General features: G+C 40.1%; 1 long non-coding RNA gene across 1 annotated transcript; it reads left to right on the top strand.

Moving 5' to 3' along the window:
- The first annotated feature begins 14111 nt into the window (after window positions 1-14111).
- LOC127852572 (uncharacterized) lies at window positions 14112-21086 on the top strand. The gene is made up of 2 exons (XR_008036235.1): window positions 14112-19778; window positions 19941-21086. It is a non-coding gene; the product is annotated as an uncharacterized LOC127852572 (long non-coding RNA).
- Window positions 21087-22334: the final 1248 nt, after the last annotated feature.

Raw genomic sequence — 22334 nt, 5'->3', positions numbered from 1 at the left:
TGTTTTACAAACAGCCCTTGTTATTTATAAACTTCATATTTAAGGTAAACAATTTAAGAAGAAAATCTCGATACAGATCTTGACGCATTAACCATGATAATATTTATACTTCATTTAACTTTTCTCGTAAGTAAGTCACGTGCCAAAAAAAGGACTCTGGGAAATGTGAAAGAGGAAGTGAAAATGAAAGAAGATTTCTGCTCGTTTAACTTGGTAAGTTTTATTATTAAAATGTTCATAGCTGGTAATTTGAAATTGTCGACTAGTATTTCTTTTCAGAGCAATTTTTCCTTCCGTACGAGTGGCCATTTGAATGTTAACTTGGTTGTGATTAGTTCTTAATCGATTCCGATATTTTCCTAGTAATAGTGAGTAGACTAATCAAATGCGCCATGAATATAAATTAAACAAAGTCGCAATATTTCTCAGAAAGAAAATAAAATAATAAGGAGGGTTCGTTTTATAATACATTTTGAATAGACTATATCCCGGCAACGTCCCATTTGCAGTATTCTGTGGTATTTATTTAGGTTAGCTCTTCAGTGGGTTTTGCCTGCAATTACAGCAACTACTAACAACGACACTTGACTAATACACTCACATGAGCATTGACTGTAAAACTTGCCAGGATGGCAGACTTCGTCCTCCGCAGTAGACACTTAGAGGGATATACTCGTCTGTTGTCGTCGTCGGCTGCACACCACCGATCCTCCTGGGAATACCTACCCCACGCACAGAATAAACCTCCAGGGCAAGACACTAAGTCGCAGGCTAATGCACAGTCTAATACCTACCGTCACAGGCTAATACACTTATCCTCCTGGAAATACTTACATCAGGGCATCTATCCTCCTGGCAATACTTACCTCAGGGAACATGTCTGCACACCTCCGGGGACCGGGCAGCAAGAGAGCATGGTCATCCCATCAGGCATCTGCATCCATCCAATTGGCTCCACATCATGCAGCATGGTCCCGTCACATGAACGACGCAAGCCGGGTACCACTTTGCAGGGGGGCGTGGCACCGGATGTCACTGGCACTACACTCCCCTCACTTCTGTTTTTGGGACGACCTCCTACTCACAAAGGAATCGTCCCACCGAATGTCATAGTCAATCTGCCAAAAATGTCCCATTGCACCCGAGGAAGTATATTGACTATCTCTCGGACCCCAATGCCCCTTTCGTAAGCAAGGAGGGTGCCTTCGCCATGCAACGTACTCTAAAGCCACTGCGCCCAAGCCGTCCCATGCACCCCAAGGAAGTATAATGACTATCTCTCGGACCCAATGCCCCTTTCGTAAGCAAGGAGGGCGCCTTCGCCATTCGCTGTATGCCTAGACGCAGCGACCTAGCGGATCTATGACCCTGCCCGGACTCCCCAAAGTTGGGACAACCTAATTGTTTCAAAACTACAGGCACGCCACAACGTGCACAGAATGGGGGCCTCAACCCTAGATAGACCACAACTAATTTAACCCATTGGCCAGTTTTCATACGACCACCAGGAATATTTTAATATGCATGCATACCCCAATTAAAGTGTAATACCCTCCATTAAATGTCAGTGATCCCTGGTCTGTAATAAAATGAAAATAGAATGCTAACATTTAAGTATTGATTTATATTGCCGTTTACAGTCTCATGCCTAGAACTGAAAGATACAACCGGCCCAAGGACCCTTAAAACAACCCGGAGATTAATGGGCTCGCCCAGCCAGTAAATCCATAAAGCTTTAGCCATGGACAGCCTCTAGCTGTGAACAGTTACACTAAAAAACTTATTTAAATAATAATTACCACCACATTGGGTGACATGCAACAGTTTCCCACGGTTCCTGACATGCAATAGTTACCCACAGTTCCTGACATGCAACAATTTACATCTTCTAAAGGCATAATATACAATGATGACATGTCCATGAGTGGTTATTCAAAGAAATATAAATAAAAGTGGGCTGAAAGAGCTCACAGCTGAATCTGATAAGAGTATTCTAAATGCCTCGCCCTGCCGCCAACTACCCCCCAGTATTCAGCAAGGCGACGTGTACCCATAACGACATCAGGCGTACTACACTCGCGTGAAAACACACCATCAGTACAAGTACGAAATAATAATAATAATTTATATAAATGTTAATATGTCTATTTTTATAACAAAATCACAATAATCTGTATGTTTTTCTATTTCCGGTGGCAAAACAAGCTCAAACATCTCCACTCCCACTCAGGGAAACATGAACAGAAAAATGAAAAAGGTATCAGTTGCTGGATGTCATGACAGTGAAATCAACCCTGTGTTGTCACGGAGACCAAGAGTAACCAGTCTAATAATGTATTCAAAGTTACTAAATAATAACCAAAATATGGACTGGTGGGCGAGGCCAATAAGGGACTAATCTAATACTGTAAGTGGACACGTGCCTGATTAATCAAACACATCGATTCTATCAACAGAATTGTTTGACACATAACAAGTTTACACTTCACTGACACTAAATGGAGCGAAACACAACTAAAAGAAAACAAGAAAAACAGAGAACTATTAAAGGTACCCACCCCCACCCTTTAACTAGATAATTACCTCAGGTCCCCACGCTCGCTCAGACACTTACCTAATTTCCACGGTTGGGACCGCTCCCAACGGCGAGAACTTGAGGGTCGCCACCCTTCAGAGCCACGCCTGAAAGGTCCCCAAGATCCATCCTCCGAGATCTTCCGGCGTACACACACGGAGTCTCCATAACCGCACGCACCGCTCCGGCGGTTTACCGAGGAGTTGCCATGACTAAACTGATTCCTCTGGGTATTACCAGAGGGAAACCGGCGACTGGACACCTCCCGGCTGTTCCCATAGCTAAAGAAACCCTGCTGGTGGTCACCGGTGCGATACCGGTAACCGGACGACTCATGGTGATTTACCTTGGCGTTCCCATAAATGGGCAATCCCTGCTGGACTATGCCAGCAGGATTGCCGTAGCTGAACGACTACAAATCTGGAAAGTCCCTGTGGGTCTATGCTGACAGGTCTCTTGGGCAACCCAGTTAGGACTATGCCGACAGGGTTCCCGTAGCTAGACGACTCTTCTGATGTGCTCCGAAAACTGGACAACTCCTGTGGGACTATGCCGACAGGTCTCTTGGGCAACCCCGTTAGGACTATGCCGACAGGGTTCCCGTAGCTAGACGACTCTTCTGACGTGCTCCGAACACTGGACAACTCCTGTGGGACTATGCCAACAGGTCTCTTGGGCAACCCTGTTAGGACTATGCCGACAGAGTTCCTGTAGCTAGACCACTCTTCTAGGGCTGCGTTCCCAAAACTGGACAACTCCTGTGGGACTATGCTGACAGGTCTCTTGGGCAACCGTGTTAGGACTATGCGGACAGAGTTCCCGTAGCTAGATGACTCTTCTAGGGCTGCATTCCCAAAACTGGACAACTCCTGTGGGACTATGCTGACAGGTCTCTTGGGCAACCCTGTTAGGCCTATGCCGACAGAGTTCCCGTACTTAGACGACTCTTCTAGGGCTGCGTTCCCAAACCGGAAAACTCTTGTGGGACTATGCCAACAGGTCTCTTGGGCCACCCTGTTAGGACTATGCCGACAGAGTTCCCGTAGCTAGACTACTCTTCCAGGGCTGCGTTCCAAAACTGGACAACTCCTGTGGGACTATGCCGACAGGTCTTTTGGGCAACCCCGTTAGGACTATGCCGACAGGGTTCCCGTAGCTAGACGACTCTTCTAGGGCTGCGTTCCCAAAATTGGACAACTCCTTTGGGACTATGCCGACACGTCTCTTGGGCAACCCTGTTAGGACTGTGCCGACAGAGTTCCCGTAGTTAGACGACTCTTCTAACGTGCTCCGAAAACTGGACAACTCCTGTTCCGCGGCCGTCCTGGAGCTTCCTGGGGCCGCATCCAGGTCGGCCCTGTCTTCGTCGTCCATCTGTGCCGCCCAACTTGGGTAAGATCGAGGGCCCAACCCATCCACATCATTTAAAAGCAGAATCTCATTCATCTCAAAGCTAGTGTCCATACTGAAAGGAAATGGGAAAGTGAATACTCCGCAACACCAATGACGAAGCCAAGCATAACAAAAAATAAAATAAACAAATCTGAAAGATTACTTCTGGACTGGATACAGCTTGCAACTGTAATCTCCCTCCCCTGTAGCTTCACCGTCAACGACGCCGCCATTCTCCCGTTGCCCCTTACAGTGCTCATGTCGGTGCACACCCCAATGTGACAGACAGCTTCGCAAACTGTTGGTAGCTGCAACTGAACCGCATCATCGATGCCTTCGGTGAACTCGTCTTCTCCGACGCCGCCAGTCTCACCGTTGCCTTCTTCAGTGCTTATGTCGTAACACACCCCAATGTGACGGACAACTTCGCGAACTGTTGATAGCGGCAATGGAACCGCATCATAGACGCTTACAGTCTCATTGTTGCCTCCTTCGGTCGGCAGCTTGATGTTAGTAACCGCACGCACTGTTCCAGCGGTCTTCCGATGTTACGCCATAACTGGAAGCCCTTTTCCGACAGTCTGCCGCGGTGACACAACAACTGGAGGCTTTCTCCCGGCTGTCTTCCGCGGTGACACCAGCCAGATCTGCATTTCCGGCGGTCGGGGTGGCCCTAACTCCAGACTGGACCACCACCCGCTGCACGCGAAACGTACCGACATAACTAGAACCCCCACGGTCCCGCTCAGTGCACTCATCGGTGACTATCTGTGGATCCCGGACTGCTTCTGAAGCTGTCGGCAATGCAAACGAAACTGCGTCATGCACGTGGTCGGTATGCTGTAGGCTTCCCCCCTCGACATTCAAAACCTGCCCATCAAAAATAATAGTGGCCTCTGCCATATTGATGATGGCCCTGCCCGGATTCATCAAAATGTCGAAACCAAGTAGCATATCGACATCTGTCGGGGCTACATACAAATGCTGCTGATACCAGTAGTTACCAATCTTTAACTTAACTGGGCCTACGACAAAACCCTGCATGGAGGCATCCCTTCCTGTCATCAACAGCTTGACATCACGCTGCTTGGGAGATGCTTGGGAGGTGGCTGCTTCATGGCCTTATAGACCCGATCTGAGATGAGGCTGACCTCCGCTGCCGAATCAATCACTGCATCAACCATTATGTCACCAACCTGAACCTTCAAACAAAACTGCGCAGCTGAACCCAACTGGTTGAGGCGCCCTACTTCCTTTGGTCATATTATAAGTGAAACCCCATGCTTCAGCTAATTGCATGCCCTTTATAATGCACAATATATAATATACATGTATTATATAAAGCAAAAAAGAAAAAGAATAAATAAGGAACATTAGCACAATGTGTTTTAGTAATGTCAGCATCTGACATAAGTTTTTTACCTATTTATTGTACATGTCTTTGATTCTTTGTTAATCATGGTCAGAATACTAAATTGTGTCCATGATTCATTGTCTGACTTTAATATAAAGAATCATCTAAAAAAAAATAGTTTGTTGTTGACTATGAATCATGGACAGACAGAGACAAGGTGACTTCTGACCATGAATCATTGTCAGTAGGAGACAATACATCCGTATCATGATTTTTAAACAACAACACAAACCAGAGAAACATTTATTTTATTAAATTTTTAATAATAAAATCTTGGGCATCTTGTTTTTACATCAAATATTTGGAATGTTTATCAAATGGACAGTGATTTATTATCTAGTTATTGCTGTTGACCTCCAATCAAGGTCAAAAAAATACTTAAACCCATGTATGATTGTCAACCATGGTCAATCTTTTGACTGTAAAAATTCCTGTGTAAATCATTTTATATAATTAAAATCTTACATTATAATGCTTACAAAGTAAGAACCAGACACTGGTTATACAATTCAATGTTTATAAACTTGAATTTGATAATTTTTTAAACTGACACAAAACATGGTCTTTTTAACATGGTCAGACCATTGTCCAATCATTGCTGATCATAGTCATGATAGACCAGAGTCAAAGCCACAGCCAATGGCACAGTCAACCATGTTTTGACCATGTTTAACCATGTTCAAACATGATTCAAGGTTTACATTTCACTGGGGGATGTTTCCTGCGTTGATCTGGCCCTCTTTGCCTTCTTGCCTGCAATACATAAATAGGCAGGCCTATTGAAGATGTAACTTATGATTATTTGTTAACTATTTGCATGTTTAAAGTGGTCTTTTTACGTTTTGGTAAATTGACAAAATTAAAAACAGTTGTTTCATATTCCCAAATTTTTCGTTTTAGTTATATTTGTGAGAAAACAGTAATACTGAACATTTACCATGCTCTTAAATATCCATTATATTTATCTTTTGACGATTTAAAAACCTGAAAATTATAAAGCGTTGCAATGTGAAACGATTGAATAATTTGGAGAGTTCTGTTGTTGTCATTATATTTTGTGAAACTACGAGGATTGCTTATATAAAATATAAATTCATCGCTCATTGTATGAGCACGGATGGCCGTGTGGTCTTAGTGGTAGACTTTTACTCCAGGACTTAAGGGGTCAGTGGTTCGAGCCCTGTTGAGGGCTACTTTTTATGCCCCCCAGTCTATACTGGGAGACATATTGTTATTGAAAATAGCAACTCGATGTTTGGCATGCATGCGTTTCTCATGGAGCTGCACATTTTTAGTGGTGAAAGGTCAAGGTCAAAGGTCAAATTTTGCAATATTGAAGATAGCAACTCGATATTTGGCATGCATGCGTATCTCATGGAGCTGCATATTTTGAGTTGTGAAAGGTCAAGGTCATCCTTCAAGGTCAAATATGTGTCTTTGAAGCGGCGCAGTAGGGGGCATTGTGTTTCAAGAACACAGCTCCTGATTGATACTGCTTGGCTAGTTTGGGATGTTTCAGTACAAAACACCATTTTCTTCTTCGTCAATTGACTGTTTTGTGCAGGAAATCTTGCATGTTGCCTGTTTCATTTTCTAATGACTGTGAGTTGGGAATTACGGCTTCTGCAGAATGTCATTTTATTTTGTTCATAATCCAAAATACAAATCAGACCTTGAAAAATCCACTTGAAGGCTCAAATTTGCAAGTGAAAATGAAGGTTGGGCGAGTAAAGTTTGTTAAATACTTGATTGACCAGGCGAGTGCTGTTTTTCCGGTTGAGAAATATAAATTCAGTTCCAGAACTCCTGCCACATCGATGTAAATTGCGAACTATTTTTTTGAAGGAACAAAAAATAGGTTTAGTACACAAAGTAACTGCAATTTCGTGGCACAGTTTAAATAATTTTCGAAATTGGCTGCGTTCGTTTCGTAAATGTCCGTGCTCTTAGCTAATGGATTAATAGTGAAAGCAACAGTTAAATATATTGGTCATTACTGATAATTACTATAAATATAGATTATTTTTTTTAATGCAGGGCGAGAAGATTGAAATGAAGGGTGAGTGGATTGTCAGGCCTGCTCGCCCTGCAGGGCAAGTGGCTCTGAATGTTTTTTTCAAGGCCTGCAAATCCAAACTGTTGTTGCACAAAGTATTACAAAGAGTTATCCGTGAAGCCAAATACTAACATAAATGGATGTTCTCTGCTGAATAGTTTCTTCTTGGCAGCTTCAAAATTTTGTCGTCAGTGTTTAAACCTATCATAAAAGCCTGCGTATTGTAAATTTTAAAAGTTGCTTATAAATGCACATCACCATTCGCAGAAAATAATAAGCTGCTAAATAACAAACAAATAATTGTTTAAATATCATCATTAAAAAAACAATGGTCGCCGTGGTGTAATGGATATGGTGTCCGCCTAGCGACTGGGAGGTCACGGGTTCGATCCCCACCGTGGGAGTGTTCTTTAGATCTCCCCCCAAAGACACCAAGTACTGGTTCTAGACCCCAGAAATCGGACTCAAGAGCATTTTAATAAGCCTGAGGCTTTCGATGCAATCGAGCTAAAATAAATCTATTTAAACTAAAAAAAACAATGCTCATAACTATTCAATATTGCAATTTACAAACTTAAAAATATCAATTATAATAATGGGTATATAAAAGTTCAATGCAGACATGGCAAAAGAATGTTGGACATTTCCAACAAACAATTATAAAGGTCAACAGTGAAATGCAAGATTGTCAGACTGTCTGGTAATATTTGCTTTCAAAGATTGTAAACCACTTGCAGTTTTCACTGCAATATTATTTCATTGTTACAGGTTTATTATATTTCCGAATATAAAGTTCACTGTCATCAAATTTCGTAAGTCAGTACACTGCAGCATCAATAAATTCTGAGAAATATTCCAATTATTGAAATTCGGCTAAACTATGGTTCTCAAAAGTAGTTGGACATTTACGATTTTTTGTTGCAATGCAAGCAAGTCATAAATATTCCAAGATGGGCGGTCAATGCAAAGAAATTACAATGGTCAGTGAAAATGACAAATAAAAATCAAATTAGCAATTGACATCATATAATTAATATGGATTAATGAATGTGGCCATCACTCTCCAATGGAAGAGGAGTGCCCGGGGAGCTTACCCGCGCTACATGGAACACTGGGCAGTATGCTCAAGTGAGCACTGGGCAGTATGCTCCAGTAGAAACTATGGCACACCCTTTTCAGTAAGGACTTGGGTCATTGTCATAAAGCCAAAATTCCTCTGGAATGGCCAACCTAACCTGATGAACAAGAGCACAGCCTCATGAATGCTGTGAAGGCCCAGACCATTTATGAGTCATATGATTCCCTTGAATGGAAGGTGTTTCATCCCATGCTTCATGACTAAACGCAGATGGGCGATTCCAGCTGTTATATGTTTCCTAACTGATCGTGCTCTGAATCCGCAAATTCTCCGGGATCTTTTTCGCTTTCCTACCCTCATTCTGTTGAGACGGGGACCAGTCCCTGGTCTCCACCCCTACTTCCCCTCTGTGCCAACTGGACCTTGTTTCTGTATTGACTCAGTTTCACGAGCCGACCCAGTCATCTTGACTGCCACCTTTTGGTCGATTTGCCTTCCTTAAGCATGTCAAAATATCTATATTTGTTATATCCGGCTGCATGTGCTCTTTAACAAAATTTGTTCTTAGCAGCTTCAAAACCTTGTCATTGGTGATCACAGAGAATAAAAAAATACCTAAACTTCTTATAAAATATTTCAAAGAACAAGATATTATGTTTACATCGTAAACAAGCTGCATTCCCAGTCCATTTCCCCATTTCTTAACATGTGTAAATAATGTAGCTTCCAAGAGTAGGATAAAATCTGTTGTTGCAAGTATGGTTATAACATACATGCGTGATAAATCAAGTGGGGGAGTCGCTACAGGAGGTGGGTCCTGTTAACATTAAATGTTTTTTTAAATTATTAATTTGTTCCGAAAAGTATTAAATTCATTTGCAATGCAGAAAAATAAATAAGTTTTTGTTTTACACTGTAAGTCTATAGCAATGGTCAGCAGCACTTGTAGACGGCATACTTTCAGAGCCATATAGACCGTCCCGGTTTGCTTTCCGCTTTCTCTGTTAGAATCTGACTATTTTGTATCGCACTGAGGCTTTCCTGCGACTTTCATATTCCCGTCTGAGATCCTTGACCTTCAGTTGGTTGTATATCATTTTTTCTGCCACCTTCATTGATGATTTGCTGGGCCCAAAGACCTTGTATGAACTGCAGAATGACACAGATCTGCAAAGATTACAGCATAGAATGAAGTTTGAAGATCTTTGCCACATCTTTAAACCCCTTAGCATCAAATGTTGTATTAATATTTCCTACCACAATTTTCTTGTCACTCTCCTGGAGTGCTAGTGGCTCTCCATATGGCAAATGTTTGTACAAACTGGTCACTTGATAGGTGCACACTCGTGAGCATTCCTTGCACATCTTTTGATTTCCGCAGAAGCGATGCATGATGTTTTCTATAGCAAATTTGGCTGATGGAAGAAATAGCTCATCACTGCAGCTCTGTTTTTGCAGTCTTTCCAGTTCAATGCGCACTCAGCAGCAGAGGCAGCTGGCCAGCTTACGCATATATTCGTCTTTGTTGAACTTTTTATGTCCCCCATCACTATAGTTGGGGACATATTGTTTTTGCCCTGTCTGTTGGTTGGTTTGTGTTTGTTTATTTGCTCCAACTTTAACATTTTGCCATAACTTTTGCAAATTGAAGATAGCAACTTCATATTTTGCATGCATGTGTATCTCATGGAGCTGCACATTTTGAGTGGTGAAAGGTCAAGGTCATCCGTTAAGGTCAAAGGTAAAAAAAAGTAAAATCTTAAGGTGGCGCAGAAGGGGACAGTGTTTCTGACAAACACATTTCTTGTTTGGAATAGATTTGATGTCTGACTTTGTGGCATGCACATATCATTTGAGAGCTTTCAGCTTGTGAACAAAGCACTTGTAGTGGGTGGCAGTCTGCTTCTTTAAGCAATTTTTATGCTTTTTAAGCTTATAGTAATCCCGTATAGCCTTTGCCGATTGGGTACCAGAGTCGGTGTTTATTTACACATACAACATTCAATCTGCTGGCTGAATACCCAAGACATGTCTAATTAGCATGATAAGCAATGTGACGTACCGAACATTTATAAGTTCCACCCAGAACGTTTTTTCTGACTTTGACCACGTAAATACCTGAGCAGTCATTGCAGCAGAGGTAGTAAACAAAAAACCATTCTGTTTCCGCTTTACCGCTTATGTCTACAATTTGAAAAAATTGATGTCCTTAAAATGGATGTTAAATGACATCAATTTTTTAATAGCTTTTTTTTTTATTAATAAGTAAACAAAAGTTTAATACACTAATATGAAATAACACTGATAATAACTTGCTAGACAATTACTTAAACTTGTTTTAACTGAAGATATACAGGTCTGAAACCATCAAAAACAACAAGATATACAAAGACAAATGGCTTGTAAGGATTGATTGCTTGTGACATAGTCTTTAAAACTTATATAAACATACACAAAGTCCATTTTAATGTTCTTAATGATTTATTTCTATTGATTAAATTCCAAAGCATTTTTTTCCAATATTCTGAATATTCTACACTATAAGTTAAATGTAATGGCCTTTCAGCCCCAAGACAAGAACAAATTTTGTGACCGTATTGGGAACACCCAATGATGACGTGTCCAATTTCCAAGGGGGTCTTGTGCAAAACCACATGCATCAAATGCATTCAGTTGAAGAAACCCGCTGTCAAAAGTGGGTTCACCAATTCCAACAGTGTTGGACGAACTTCGGCCAAGAACGTTCATGATTGCCTCTTTTACAGGCTCTAGAACAGTGGTGACAGCTCCACCACCTGCAGTATAGTATTTTTTGTTGTATAATTGGGTGATCAATTTAGGGTTTCATGGCATATTTTATATATAAAAAAAAAATTATGTTTCATATTTTTGAACAAATATTGGATATTTTATCAATTACACTGGAACAAAAAATGTTGAATAATATAATGGTTGCTTGATGAAAAAAACTATTGAATAATTGCTCATTAGACAGATTTTTTAGGTAGACAATAAAGACCAAACAATTTTCCTGTAAAACAAAAAAAAAGAATTGAACTCATTATATTACATTAACCAAACCTTGAGGATTGGTAGCTTTCCTAAAGTTTATTTTAATTTATTTAAGTTTAATTTATTATTAATACAAGTACAAACCTGTTCTGTTTTGAGCAAACAGATGGTCCAGATACTTGGACCTGTGTGTCTGTATCAGGTTGTCCCACTTTTTCTGAAGGACAACACACTCCCACATCATCTTCTTTGACACAGAAGTAATTGCTGTAAATCTGGTATTTGCATATCCAACTGTATTATTTTAAATATATGTATGTATATGCCTGAAATCTGTATGTTCACGGTTGCGATCTTCTCTGTGAGTGTCATTGTCTTTGTACCCATATTGTGATATGTATCGCTATGATAATACACTACGTCTAGCGCAATTTCTGCCATCCACCACACTCCCACCGTGGACAATTTTTCATGAGCGTGGAAAATCACTGCGATCGGAGGGTGTTTCCATCATGATAGATCCCGTCGACAGTGGCTGAACACCGCGGGCGTAATCGGGAAATTGATCTCACGGTGGACCACCCTGATCGCGGTGGACCACCCGTCCTCGGTGGTTATCGGTGAAATACAGGTAAATGTGAATGAACATGTACATTTCGATATTGCAGACCGTATAATTTTTGCAAAGTTCTAGAATGTTTTGTTACATTTGTATGTAAATTTGTATACATTGTAACTTTATTGTTAACAATCGTCATTATTTTTAGCTCACCTGTCACAAAGTGACATGGTGAGCTTATGTGACCGTGTGATGTCCGGCGTGTGTGCGTGCGTGTGTACGTGCGTCCGTCAACAATTTGTTTGTGTAGACTGTAGAGGTCAGTTTTCATCCAATCTTTATGAAATTTGGTAAGAATGTTCATCTGGATGAAATCTGGGTTGGGATTGTATTTGGGTCATCTGGGGTCGAAAACTAGGTCACTAGGTCAAAATTTAGGTCACATAATAGGTCAAATAATAGAAAAACCTTGTGTAGACAATAGAGGTTGAGGTTTTTATCCAATCTTTATGAAATTCAGTCAGAACGTTTATCTTGATGAAATCTGGGTTGGGATTGTATTTGGGTCATCTGGGGTCTAAAACTAGGTCACTAGGTCAAAAACTAGGTCAAATAATAGAAAAACCTAGTGTAGACAGTAGAGGTCAAAGTTTTCATCCAATCTTTATGCAATTTGGTCAGAATGTTTATCTTGATGAAATCTGGATTAGGATTGCATTAGGGTCATCTGGTGTCAAAAACTAGGTCACTAGGTCAAATAATAGAAAAACCATGTGTACACAGTAGAGGTCACAGTTTTCATCCAATCTTTATGAAATATGGTCAGAATGTTTATCTTCATAAAATCTGGGTTGGGATTGTATTTGGGTCATCTGGGGTTAAAAAATAGGTCACTCAGTCAAAAACAAGGTCAAATAATAGAACAACCTTGTGTAGACAATAGAGGTCGCAGTTTTCATCCAATCTTGATGAAATTTGGTTAGAATGTTTATCTTGATGAAATCTGGGTTGGGATTGTATTTGGGTCATCTGAGGTCCAAAACTAGGTCACTAGGTCAAATAATAGAAAAACCGTTTACAATTTGTTTGTGTAAACAGTAGAGGTCACAGTTTTGATCCAATCTTTATGAAATTTGGTCAGAATGTTTAGCTTGATGACTGACTGACTAATGGGTTTATTTACCCTCGGGACTTCGGTTAAAAACCATTGCCCGAGCACACTGCTTAACATAGAACTCTGCATAAAAAAGCCGAAAAACGGCCATAAAATGGACAGCCCGATTTTACTGGGCTGTACCATTGGTATAAATATAAAACTTTGCAGTGTTGGTGCGGTGCCTTAATAAAAATCTATTGGTTTAAAAATATATAACCTTTATATGAAGCGTTAAAAAGACGCAGTGCTTTACAGTGGATAGGCCTAACGCTGTTAAAAAGCGGCGTTTTAATTGGTTAATGCACTTATAAAACGATGGCGCTGATTGGCCGAAATTTCTTATTACGGATTGCCAGTAGGTCAATCCGTTTAAAAATAGATTTTCCCACGGCTGACTTTGTACTTTAAGAAAAAGTAAACAATAATAGTTTATATGCAAAAATATAAATGAAAGAAAAGGATGAGTTAATCCAAAAGAAATTGGAGTTGTTTTATAGTATTAGATTACTATATTTTTGTTATGTTACTGTACTTATTATTAATTATTATCATTAATATGATGTTGTTATTGTATGTTATTGTTTGTATTGTTTTTTTAAGGAGGAGAGAGAGAAAGAATAGCCCAATTTTTATAAGTAAAGATGGTGAAAACACACACACTGTTGTATGTGGCAGCATCATTACCAGACCCACTGTTCAGTATATACTGCAATGGGTTTGTTGGAGTCTTTAGACTTTGTGATCTGTGTTTTAAATGTTTGAATCCAAATCGGACTATTTTAATATAATAATTATAGAAAAAGGGATACACAGATGTGTAATATGTTTGTGTAACAAAATAATAATATTTGAGGGTTTTCCAGATCACAAAGTGGTTGAACATTGCCACAATATGTTTACATGCATAGTCAAGTACCATTTTTATGTGTATGTTTAAAGTTTAAACTAAACCCCAAACAACAAGATCTAATCATAGGAGAGATATGTTTATATCTAAGAACATTTATAAATAGGGATGCCAGAGCCTGATTTAACAGCTCTCAAAGGTAGAGTGAAGTTGCATGTGTAAATGCAATTATATGAGAAGGAAAGGAAAAAAGACAATATATGATAACACATAAGAGTGTGTAACTCTCAATTATATATTAATATTGCAATTGAGTATTGAGTTGTTAAAAAATTAATGAGTACAAGTTTATGTATGTGGCTCAATGTTGAACACTTGCAGACAGGGAATATAGCCGTAATGCTCCAACATAAGACCCTGTCTGTATGGAACTTAAGGAGGATTGGGCTATTGAAAAGAGAGATCCCCCCAGAGTGGCATTAAAACAATATTTAAAAGTGGGTTTAGTAATAAACCCTTATATGTTAAGGGCAATAACTTACGTGTCTCCAAACGGTCACCTTCATAGGACCACATAAAAATTAAGGGTAAGACAATGTGCTTTACAGTTAAAAATGAGACAAAGACAGCTAAATTTGTACAAGATGTACATTATATACAATATGTACAGGACTATATGCATTTATATATTTAAAATACATGTTGCCACCCTGGAGGGTTGAAAGAAGGAGAGATTTTTGGAAGTGTAGGCAGATGTGGGTGGGGGAAAAGAAGAGCCAGCAGAGGTGGTGTCACTCAGTTGTACTAAGGGAGGTAATTGTGATGATGGAGTCTACAATGGTTGTTTCCCCTGGACCAGAGGGAGTGCACGGTAAATGAAAAATAGTTTGTATACTATTGAAGGAAAATTGATAATGGTAAGATGTAAAATGGTAAAAAGACCAAATATTACCTAGATGCATTAAGATAAACCCAAAAAGCTCTAATCTAACCAATATTATTAGTATACTGATGATAACATTGGAGGAAATAATACTAAAGTACCTTGTATGGTATGCAAAATGACAATTAGACAGAAAAACCGAGGCATTTTGCTATATAAAATAGCAATTTAATATAAAAATTAGGATATTTGCTATAAAAGTAGCAATTTTAACATGAGTTAATGCAATACAAAGTGAAATGGTTGCTATGGTGTAGGGATAGCAATATTGAGATAAAAATTAAGGCAATTTGCTATATAGCAGTTTTCACAAAAATAAGGAAATTGCTGCACAAGATAGCAGTTATAATAATCCTTAATGTACTCCAAGGTACAAAATTAGCAGTTTCAACAAGGTCGACAATACTTTGTCCTAGATAGGGCTAAATAGGTGTTTATAATAGTATAAGGCCCTGCACCGTGCACTCCAGTCCGATATGGTTCTTCGAGTTTGAAGGGGAAAGGGTGGGGTGTCAAAGAGGAAGGGAGGGGGTGCAATGCAGCCAACAATCCCAGGTTACTGGACAGCCTCGTCCTTTCTTGTAGTAAGAAATGCCATAAAATATGATTATATTAAAAAACTGAAAAAATGTAAATGGTGGACTAACGTCATACTCTCATAAAAAATGTATTAAAATAAAGAAGACCAGGTCATTGCCATTGGCCTGATTTAGAAAGGGCAGGGTAGAACAATAAACCCATTAAAAACTAAAATAAAGGTTGTGTAAAAGCAACACAAATCCAACACAATTATTTGATTACATCAGGTTTGTGCAGAGATGACACATTTTTAAAAGAAAACAGTCACAAGACTGTATAATTAGGTGGGTGTTGGCTGCTCTCCCTCCCCCAATGATCTAGATTTTGTCAGTTATTTGACAATCTAGTAAGTATTTGGCGAGGGCAGAGAAAACCGGGCCCCTAGCTGCTCCCTTGGGGTCTAGCACGTTGGTAAGGTTAAAAACTAGTCCATGGGAGTGCAATGCAGCTTCGAGGTGGTCCCTCTGCGCCTTATGGTTAGGACAGTGTAGCAGCATGTGGGGCGCAGTGAGAGGTTCCTGGCACCTAGGACATGCAGGGTCTATACCGAGGACATACTTTCCTGCGCCATTGGGTAATAGGGTGGTTCCCATCCTCAGGCGCGTAACGGCTCTGTCAAGCACAATGCTTGCTGAGTATCTGTCAGGCGGCCTGAGGGTTTTCGCAGGTCTAGTAAAAGTATGTCGACGGGAAGACAAATTGTCGGTCCGGAGACTCGCCCAAAACAAATTTCTTTGTCAAGGAGTAGATCTCAGAAGGTGCCAGGGGTTCCCCAACATCTACGGCCCCCCTCAAGAGGCCCTCTTTGGCCCCCCTGTCGGCCTGTTCATTCCCACTGATGTTGACATGTGCTGGACACCATACTAATGTGACCTTTAAAGATTTATCTAGGCACTGTTGATGATGTTCCAAAATGCTAGCTAAAATATCAGGCCTAGATCTGCTATTTCTGTTTTTTATGGACTCAAGAGATGACATTGAGTCTGATAAAATAGCAGTTTTAGTAGGTTTATTGACCAATATCCAGCACAGAGAGAATTTAATTGCCAAAAGTTCTGCTGTAAAAATAGAGAGATTGTTGCTGAGCCTGTGCGTTTTACTAATGTTTTTTGAAGGGATTACAAAAGAGTTGGCTACCAAACCAGAGTTAGGGCATTTGGAGCCGTCAGTGTAGATTTTTAGATGCTCAGCATACATATTATCTATAAGAGAGAGAGCTTCTGACTTGATGAGTTGTGGCAAGTCAGTTTTCGTTATTTTATTAGAGAGTGATAGGTCAACATCAATGGGTCCAAGCGTCCAGGGGGGGACCTTGGAGGGACTCAGGTCTGCTACATGTACCTTGTCGAGACCGGCATCCTCAACCAGTGTCCTAATACTTGCACCAAAAGGTAGGGCGACATGCTTATGCTTAAGTATTTTCCCCTTGATGAAGGTGCCAGTCCCGACAAGTTTGTTAACGGGGTTTGAACCATGCCGAGACTTAACCCTGGCCCAGAAATTGAGGGACTGTTGTTTTCTACGCAAGTCAAGAGGTAACACACCGGCCTCCTCCTCTAGCAGTGCACCCGGTGTACAGTTTAGGGCTCTCAGAGCTATCCTTAGGGCCTTGTGTTGAATGGCATCAACCATTTTTAGGGCGTTTAGCTTAGCACATGCATAGATTTGGGCTCCATAATCTAGCTTTGGACGTATAAGGGACTTGTAAAGTGTTAAGAGGCTATTTTTATCTGATCCGAAACCTGTGCCTCTTAACATTCTCATTAAATTTAGGTCCCTTTCGCACCTTTCTGCCAAATATTTGAAGTGGTGAGTAAAAGTTAACTGTTTATCTAGGTACTTACCTAGAAATTTCACCACTTTTTCAAAGATAATTTTGGTGCCGCCTAAATTTAAGTCCAAAGAGTGCTGAAATTGTTCGCCAAATAGTACTCCTACTGTTTTGATTGGAGAAATTTTGAATCCCCATTCAATTGCCCATTTCCATATGGAGTCTAAGCCTGCTTGAGCCCTCTTTTGCAGGCGTAACATGTTAGACCCCTTTAACCAAGTGCCTGAGTCATCGGCAAACTGGGAGATAACCATTCCTGAGTCTTTTACGGCATCAGGTAGACCGTTTACGATGAGGGAGAACAGAGTTGGGGATATTACGGACCCCTGAGGGGTTCCGCGGTCAGTTATGGCTACCTCTGATAACTCCCCATCGACCCTGACCTGGATTTTACGGCCCTCTAGGAATGCTCTGAGGTAGTGGAAACAGTATCCAGTGATTCCATAGTCAGCTAGCTTTTTTAGTATGCCGAAGGTCCATGTTAAATCAAAGGCGGCCTGAAGGTCCAAAAAAATTGCTAATACTGATTGCCCTTGATTTTTTGCAGAAAGAATATCATGTTGTAATCTAGCTAGCTGATCAAGAGTAGATCGCCCCTTCCTAAAGCCAGACTGGAAGGGGTTTAGTATATTATTTGATTCCAATAAGTGTTCTAATCTATTTTTGACCATTATTTCTAGTAATTTACCTGCATGTGATGTTAGACTTATTGGACGATATGAGTTTTGATCATTTTTGTCTTTACCAGGTTTAGGAATTGGAATCACTGTGGCCTGCTTCCACTCGGGTGGTATCCTGCCTGTCCTATACACCTGATTGAATAGGTTAAGCCAGATTTTTAGAGTTATGGCTGGCATATTTTTAAACATTAAATATGCTATTTTGTCAGGCCCCGTGGTGGTGTTGCTCCTGCTGTTAATGGCACTTAATAATTCTGTAATAGTGAATGGTAAATTTAGAGGCGTGTTGTTATCCCCAGGCTCATTTAAAATATTTCGGTGCTCAGTCTCAAACCGCTTTTGATAATTCAGAGTTTCAACGGGAAGGTTTGAGTCACTGGAGACAGATTGGAAATGTCGTACCAAAAATTGAGCCTTGTCCCTTGGGGTAGTGGCAATTTCGCCTTTGTATTTAAGTAGCGGTACAGGGGTGAATGAATTTCCTTTAATTCTGTGAATTTTTTGCCAAAAATCCCTAGTATTTTTCTTATTAATGATAGCTGAATCACAGAATTCTTTCCAATTTTGAGTTTTTGCGTCCAAAATAACCCGCTTTGCCTGATTTTCGAGGGACCTATAATTAAGAAGATTATGCTCAGCGGGGTTCTTTTTAAGAATTTTTAAAGCATTTTTACGATCCTGTACCGCATTGGAGCACGCCTCATTCCACCACGGGACCCTATTTCTGGCTTTGACCTTGCCGGAGGAGACCGGTATGCTACATTCCGCTATGGACAGTATCCTGCTGGTTAAGTTAATACAAAACAGATTTGGGTCCTGGGAGTGAACATCTGCAAGGGAGAGATCTGAGCAGAGGTCCCTAAACTGAGCCCAATTAGCTTTTTCCAATAAAAACTTTTGCTCTCCTGAGCATTGGGCCTCAGTTCCCTGTGCAATATAGTTGAGCAGGGTAACCTGTTGTGGGAGGTGATCAGATCCCATGGTATCTTTAACAGTTGCCCATGCAGACGCACTTGCTATCCTGGCATTAACATCAGTAAGGTCAATGTGGGAGTTTAAACCAGTGGGGTTAAGCCTGGTTGGAGAACCGTCATTGAGCAGTATAAGATCTTGCTCGTCCAACCATTCTATTACCGCCCGACCTTCTGCATCTGAATTTATGGAACCCCAAGCAGGGTGATGTGCATTAAAGTCGCCTGTGAATATTACATCAAAGGGTCCTTTAATGGTCCTTAATTCCTTAAAGAGGCCGTTCAGGGTTTCAAGATCACATCCTCTTGAATATAAATTGACCAGGATAAGAGGCCGGTTCTTGTCAATAACCAATTTAATTGCTAATGCCTCAATAGCAGTGCTACCATCAGATTTAAATTGGTTGTTCACTCCCAGGTGTTCATAATTAATTGTATTTTTAACCAGGTTTTCCGAAGGAAAAAACTGGTTATTAGATTGGCGAATGCGGGCGGGCTGGCTGGCTGGCGGGCTGGCTGGCTGGCTGGCGGGCTGGCGGAATAAGCTTGTCCGGGCCATAACTATGTCGTTCATTGTCAGATTTTAAAATCATTTGGCACATTTGTTCACCATCATTGGACGGTGTGTCGCGCGAAATAATTACGTCGATATCTCCAAGGTCAAGGTCACACTTTGAGTTCAAAGGTAAAAAATGGCCATAAATGAGCTTGTCCGAGCCATAACTATGTCGTTCATCGTCAGATTTTAAAATCATTTGGCACATTTGTTCACCATCATTGGACGGTGTGTCGCGCGAAAAAATTACGTCGATATCTCCAAGGTCAAGGTCACACTTTGAGTTCAAAGGTCAAAAATGGCCATAAATGAGCTTGTCCTGGCCATAACTATGTCATTCATTGTGAGATTTTAAAATCATTTGGCACATTTGTTCATCATCATGGGACGGTGTGTCCCACGAAAGAATCATGTCAATATCTCCAATGTCAAGGTCGCCACGACTAAAAATAGATTTAAAAAAAAAAAAAAACTTACAAAGGGGGTTAATTTTTTTTGGTCATTTCAAAAGTTCAGTTTGAGTTTTCTCCCTTTATCAGATTTTTTTTTCACAATGAAAACCTGGTTTTGTGACAATTTTGTCCCTTGTTAATATATATGGCAAGACCACCGGCAATATTTTGGTTTGAAGTAACATAATTCTTAAATTCGCAGTTATACCCTGGTATTTGTTTTACAGAAATATTTGAAAATTTAGTTTCCTGTAAACATATGATATGGGTATTAGTGTTGCAGTCAATAAAATATTTTAATTCTGTGAATTTGTTGGCGGAAAGACCACCAACATTGAATGAAATTATTTGCAGGTTACTGTCCATAGTGGTGCGAAATTAACTTGCGTTTAATCTGATTTATTGAGTATATCTTTATGTTTATCTTGATGAAATCTGGGTTGGGATTGTATTTGGGTCATCTGGGGTCAAAAACTAGGTCACTTGGTAATATAATAGAAAAACCTTGTGTAGGCAATAGAGGTCACAGTTTTCATCCAATCTTTATAAAATTTGATCAGAATGTTTATCTTGATGAAATCTGGGTTGGGATTGTATGTGGGTCACCTGGGGTCAAAAACTAGGTCACTAGGTCAAATAATAGAAAAACCTTGTGTAGACAATAGAGGTCACAGTTTTCATCTAATCTTTATGAAATTTGGTCAGAATGTTTATCTTGATAAAATCTGGGTTGGGATTGTATTTGGTTAGTCAGGTGAGCGATTCAGGGCCATCATGGCCCTCTTGTTTATTGTTTACCCTAGTTCCAGAATCATTTGACATGTCGTTCATCGAGCGTGATGTACTTTATGTTTTGTTTGTACAGTTTCTGCGTGAAGATTTACTTGTTGTTTATTTAATGAATTGTTTGTTATTGTTAAAATTTCGGAAATGCTTTCTCGTTTGTGCACGTATAGCTTGCCAATAATTACATATCAACATGTTACGTCTAATATGATTCCTTACTATTTTAGTGACTCCCATGTAGAGTTGATAATTTCTTTATTAGTCCCCTACCGGTTTCACCGGGGGGGACTTGTGGTTATTATTAGTCCCCTACCGGTTTCTGGATCCTGCGATTACTTTAAAAGTTCTTAATATTTTTTCATGAAACTTGGAACATGGATAGATGGCAATATGGACATTATGTACGTCATTTCATTTTGTTCCTACGTCTAAAATTCTGGTTGCTATGGCAACAAATAGACTAGAAATACTGGTGAAAATGGTGGTTTTCTGGATCCTGCGATATCTTTAAAAGTTCTTAATATTTTTTCACGAAACTGGAACATGGATAGATGGCAATATGGACATTATGTACGTCATTTCATTTTGTTCCTACATAAAAATAATTCTGGTTGCTTTGGCAACAAATTAAAAAAATATTCTGGCAATGGTGGAATTTCTGACAATGGTGGAGCCGGTAGGGGACTTTTATTGCTTGGCAATAGTCTTGTTTATTATGCTCCCCCAAAATTTATTTGGGGCGGAACATATAGTCGCCGCTTCGTCCGTCCGTCTGTGTGTCCGTCTGTGTGTCCATCCGTGCACAATTTTTGTCCGGGCTATTTCTCAGCAACTAATGACCGGAATTCAATGAAACTTTATGGGAAGCTTCATTACCAAGAGGAGATGTGCATACAATCAGCCAGTTCTGGTTGGATGATTTTTCACAGAGTTATGGCCCTTTGAAATTTTCCATTAACTGTACATATAGTGCAATTTTTGTCCGGGCTATTTCTCAGCAACTTATGACCGAAATTTAACAAAACTTAATGGGAAGCTTCACTTCCAAGAGGACATGTGCATATAATCAGCCGATTTTGGTCGGATGATTTTTCACAGAGTTATGGCCCTTTGAAATTTTTCATTAACTGTACATATAGTGCAATTCTTGTCCAAGCTATTTCTCAGCAACTAATTACCGGAATTCAATTAAACTTTATGGTAAGCTTCACTACCAAGAGGACATGTGCATATAATTAGCCGGTTCTGGTCATATGATTTTTCACAGAGTTATGGCCCTTTGAAATTTTCCATTAACTGTACATATAGTGCAATTCTTGTCCGGGCTATTTCTCAGCAACTAATGACCGGAATTCAATGAAACTTTATGGGAAGCTTCACTACCAAAAGGACATGTGCGTATTATTAGCCGGTTCTGGTCGGATGATTTTTCACAGAGTTATGACCC

Source organism: Dreissena polymorpha, chromosome 1 (assembly GCF_020536995.1).
Source record: "Dreissena polymorpha isolate Duluth1 chromosome 1, UMN_Dpol_1.0, whole genome shotgun sequence".
NCBI classification, from domain to species: domain Eukaryota; kingdom Metazoa; phylum Mollusca; class Bivalvia; order Myida; family Dreissenidae; genus Dreissena; species Dreissena polymorpha.
The sequence above is the reverse complement of the archived record's forward strand: the minus strand, read 5'-3'. Positions and strand labels throughout refer to the sequence as shown.